Source organism: Odocoileus virginianus, chromosome 28 (assembly GCF_023699985.2).
Source record: "Odocoileus virginianus isolate 20LAN1187 ecotype Illinois chromosome 28, Ovbor_1.2, whole genome shotgun sequence".
In the NCBI taxonomy this organism is placed as follows: domain Eukaryota; kingdom Metazoa; phylum Chordata; class Mammalia; order Artiodactyla; family Cervidae; genus Odocoileus; species Odocoileus virginianus.
In genome coordinates, this window is record NC_069701.1 from 24579447 (window position 1) to 24585027 (window position 5581).

Here is a 5581-nt window from a genome sequence, read left to right on the forward strand (position 1 = left end):
AAGGTGTGGAGTATAGCAATGAGATTGCTGCTTTTTTTGAGCTGGATGCACTGTGACCATCAGGGACTCTCGTGGCCTTAGTTCGTTCCTGGCCACGTCTCACTGTTTGCTTTTAAAGCTTTTGATTAACCAAAGCTTCTAACTCTTCTGCACCTTAATTACTGCCAAGTAAATTCTCCACCGTACTCAGTATGTGTGATTTATTTTTGAAATCTAAATATAGAACTTTACATTTATTTAAATGTTACTTTGTTAGTTTTCTAGACTACTAGAGTCCAGCCTATTAGATTCATTTTAAAAATATTTTGTTTATTTATCACTGTGCACAGGCTTTCTCTAGTTGCAGCGAATGGGGACTACCCCCTAGTTGCTGTGTGCAGGCTTCTCGTTGCAGAGACCTCTCTTGTAGCAGAGCATGGGCTTCAGCATGTTTGGGCTTCAGTAGCTGTGGTACAAGGGCTTAGTTGCCCTGAGGCATGTGGGACCTTAGTTCCTAGACCAGGGATTGAACCCATGCCCCCTGCATTGGCAGGCAGATTCTCGACCACCCAGGGACCACCAGGGAAGTCCCTCAATTCATTTTTTAAGCCTTCGATTTTCTTTTCCTATGATATTAGCTGGCCTCTCTGCACATTTGATAAACATTTGTTATATGTTTTAATCCAGGTCACTAATAAAAATGCTGTCTAGGATAGAATTTAGTATCATTGGAGACCTCCTTCCAGTCTGGATCTGTGCTCAGACAGCTTCAGTTTTGCCAAGTGACCCATTTTACAACATTATTCATGTGATAACTTGATACACTATATCTGGCATTTCCTTGCAGTCAAATCAATAAATTTTTATTGTTGACCTCCTATCTACTAGGTTCTGTAGGAACTGAGAACACAAAAATGATCATGACATCACTCTTGTCTTAAAAAGCTCATGGAGGTGACGTTCATCCAATCTGTGTGTAATCAAATATTTGTTTTCCATACAAATTGTGAAATTATTTGTTCTAGTTCTGTGAAAAATACCATTGATAGTTTGATAGGGATAGCATTGAATCTATAGATTGCTTTGGGTAGTATAGCCATTTTGACAATATTGATTCTTCCAATCCATGAACACGGTATATTTCTCCATCTGTTTGTGTCCTCTTTGATTTCTTTCATCAGTGTTTTATAGTTTTCTATGTATAGGTCTTTTGTTTCTTTAGGTAGATATACTCCTAAGTATTTTATTCTTTTTGTTGCAATGGTGAATGGTATTGTTTCCTTAATTTCTCTTTCTGTTTTCTCATTGTTAGTGTATAGGAATGCAAGAGATTTCTGTGTGTTAATTTTATATCCTGCAACTTTACTGTATTCGTTGATTAGCTCTAGTAATTTTCTGGTAGAGTCTTTAGGGTTTTCTATGTAGAGGATCATGTCATCTGCAAACAGAGAGAGTTTCACTTCTTCTTTTCCTATCTGGATTCCTTTTACTTCTTTTTCTGCCCTGATTGCTGTGGCCAAAACTTCCAAAACTATGTTGAATAGTAGTGGTGAGAGTGGGCACCCTTGTCTTGTTCCTGATTTCAGGGGAAATGCTTTCAATTTTTCACCATTGAGGGTGATGCTTGCTGTGGGTTTGTCATATATAGCTTTTATTATGTTGAGGTATGTTCCTTCTATTCCTGCTTTCTGGAGAGTTTTAATCATAAATGGATGTTGAATTTTGTCAAAGGCTTTTTCTGCATCTATTGAGATAATCATATGGTTTTTATCTTTCAATTTGTTGATGTGGTGTATTACATTGATTGACTTGCGGATATTAAAGAATCCTTGCATTCCTGGGATAAAGCCCACTTGATCATGATGTATGATTTTTTTAATGTGTTGTTGGATTCTGTTTGCTAGAATTTTGTTAAGGATTTTTGCATCTATGTTCATCAGTGATATTGGCCTGTAGTTTTCTTTTTTTGTGGCATCTTTGTCTGGTTTTGGAATTAGGGTGATGGTGGCCTCATAGAATGAGTTTGGAAGTTTACCTTCTTCTGCAATTTTCTGGAAGAGTTTGAGTAAGATAGGTGTTAGCTCTTCTCTAAATTTTTGGTAGAATTCAGCTGTGAAGCCATCTGGTCCTGGGCTTTTGTTTGCTGGAAGATTTCTGATTACAGTTTCGATTTCCTTGCTTGTGATGGTTTTGTTAAGATCTTCTATTTCTTCCTGGTTCAGTTTTGGAAAGTTATACTTCTCTAAGAACTTGTCCATTTCTTCCAAGTTGTCCATTTTATTGGCATAGAGCTGCTGGTAGTAGTCTCTTATGATCCTTTGTATTTCAGTGTTGTCTGTTGTGATCTCTCCATTTTCATTTCTAATTTTGTTAATTTGGTTCTTCTCCATTTGTTTCTTAATGAGTCTTGCTAATGGTTTGTCAATTTTGTTAATTTTTTCAAAAAACCAGCTTTTAGCTTTGTTAATTTTTGCTATGATCTCTTTAGTTTCTTTTGCATTTATTTCTGCCCTAATTTTTAAGATTTCTTTCCTTCTACTAACCCTGGGGTTCTTCATTTCTTCCTCTTCTAGTTGCTTTAGGTGTAGAGTTAGGTTATTTATTTGACTTTTTTCTTGTTTCTTGAGGTAGGCCTGTAATGCTATGAATCTTCCCCTTAGCACTGCTTTTACAGTGTCCCATAGGTTTTGGGTTGTTGTGTTTTCATTTTCATTCATTTCTATGCATATTTTGATTTCTTTTTTGATTTCTTCTATGATTTGTTGGTTATTCAGAAGCGTATTGTTTAGCCTCCATATGTTTGAATTTTTAATAATTTTTTTCCTGTAATTGAGATCTAATCTTACTGCACTGTGGTCAGAAAAGATGACTGGAATGATTTCAATCTTTTTGAATTTACCAAGACTAGATTTATGGCCCAGGATGTGATCTATTCTGGAGAAGGTTCCGTGTGCACTTGAGAAAAAGGTGAAGTTGATTGTTTTGGGGTGAAACGTCCTATAGATGTCAATTAGGTCTAGCTGGTCCATTGTGTCCGTTAAAGTTTGTGTTTCCTTGTTCATTTTCTGTTTAGTTGATCTATCCATAGTTGTGAGTGGGGTATTAAAGTCTCCTACTATTATTGTGTTACTATTAATTTCCTCTTTCATACTCGTTAGCGTTTGCCTTACATATTGTGGTGCTCCTATGTTGGGTGCATATATATTTATAATTGTTATATCTTCTTCTTGGATTGATCCTTTGATCAATATGTAGTGTCCATCTTTGTCTCTTTTCCCAGACTTAATTTGAAAGTCTATTTTATCTGATATGAGTATTGCGACTCCTGCTTTCTTTTGGTCTCCGTTTGCGTGGAATATTTTTTTCCAGCCCTTCCCTTTTAGTCTGTATGTGTCCCTTGCTTTGAGGTGGGTCTCTTGTAGACAGCATATATAGGGGTCTTGCTTTTGTATCCATTCAACCAGCCTTTGTCTTTTGGTTGGGGCATTCAACCCATTTACATTTAAGGTAATTATTGATAGGTATGGTCCCGTTGCCATTTATTTTGTTGTTTGGGGTTCACGTTTATACCACCTTTCTGCGTTTCCTGTCTAGAGAAGATCCTTTAGTATTTGTTGAAGAGCTGGTTTGGTGGTGGTGAATTCTCTCAGCTTTTGCTTGTCTGTAAAGCTTTTGAGTTCTCCTTCATATCTGAATGAGATCCTTGCTGGGTAGAGTAATCTAGGTTGTAGGTTATTCTCTTTCATTACTTTGAGTATGTCCTGCCATTCCCTTCTTGCCTGAAGGGTTTCTATTGATAGATCAGCTGTTATCCTTATGGGAATCCCTTTGTGTGTTATTTGTTGTTTCTCCCTTGCTGCTTTTAATATTTGTTCTTTGTGTTTGATCTTTGTTAATTTGATTAATATGTGTCTTGGGGTGTTTTGCCTTGGTTTTATCCTATTTGGGACTCTCTGGGTTTCTTGGACTTGGGTGGCTATTTCCTTCCCCACTTTAGGGAAGTTTTCAGCTATTATCTCCTCGAGTATCTTCTCATGGCCTTTCTTTTTGTCTTCTTCTTCTGGGACTCCTATGATTCGAATGTTGGGGCGTTTCACACTGTCCCAGAGGTCCCTGAGGTTGTCCTCATTTTTTAAAATTTTTTTTTCTTTTTTCCTCTCTGCTTCATTTATTTACACCATTTTATCTTCTAACTCACTTATCCTATCTTCTGTCTCTGTTATTCTACTCATGGTTCCCTCCAGAGTGTTTTTGATCTCATTTATTTCATTATTAATTTTTAATTGATTTTTTTTTATTTCTTCTAGGTCCTTGTTAAACATTTCTTGCATCTTCTCAATCTTTGTCTCCAGGCTATTTATTTATAACTCCATTTTGTTTTCAAGATTTTGGATCATTTTTATTATCATTATTCTAAATTCTTTTTCAGGTAGATTCCCTATTTCCTCCTCTTTTGTTTGACTTGGTGGGCTTTTTTCATGTTCCTTTAGCTGTTGGGTATTTCTCTGCCTTTTCATCTTGTTTAGATTGCTGTGTCTGGAGTGGGCTTTCTGTATTCTTGTGGTCTGAGGTTCCTTTTTATTGTGGAGGTTTCACCCAGTGGGTGGGGTTGGACGATTGGTTTGTCAAGGTTTCCTGGTTAGGGAAGCTTGTGTCAGCGTTCTGGTGTGTGGAATTAAGCTTCCTTGAAGTTTGGGGGCAGGGGGAGCTTTGGGAAAAAAAAAAAAATATTTGTTGTCTTTTAGTTGCTAAGTCGTGTCAGACTCTTTTGTGACCCCATGGACTGTAGTCCACCAGGCTCCTCTGTCCATGGGATTTCCCAGGCAAGAATACAGGAATGGGTCACCATTTCCTTCTCCAGGGGATCTTCCTGACCTAGGGATTGAACCCCAAGTCTCTGACATCTCCTGCATTGGCAGGTGGGTTCTTTATCACTTGGTGCCACCTGGGAAGTCCCACGTACATCATGTCACTTTCTATATTAGCAGGATAAAATATACAGAGAACCCAGAGAAAAAGTAGGTTACCTCTTCATAGGGGGAAAAGGAAAAAGAAGGTCTTCACATGAGAAATGACATTTTAACATAGGTGGAGAATGAATATGGAAAGATATTCCAGACTGAAGAGACAGAATATGGAAAAGTCAATGTCTTTGGTTCAGAAACAGCAGACCTTCTAATATAGGTGGAGTGCAGGCTCAGGGAAATGAGTGGCAGGAAATGAGACAGAGTACCAAGGGTCTTAAACGCCAGATTAAGGAATTCAGGGTTTATCTTGTAGGTGAAGAGTTTTAGCTATATCAGAAGTCCCTGAGCAACATGATCTGATGTATCAAGGTCATTAACTCTACTGTATAGGAAATGAGTTCCGTTTGGCAACACTTATTCTTAGTGATCTCATGTTGGCTCTGGTATTAACCAGTCATTAAGGATCTGTTTAATGAGCACCTCAAATTGTGTGTGTGCGTGTTTAATTTTAATTTTTTTATTGAAGTATAGTTGACTTACAATGTTATGCCAATCTCTGCAAAGTGACCCAGTTATATACATATGTACATTCTTAAAAATTTTTTTTCCCATTATGGTCCATCACAGGCTATTGA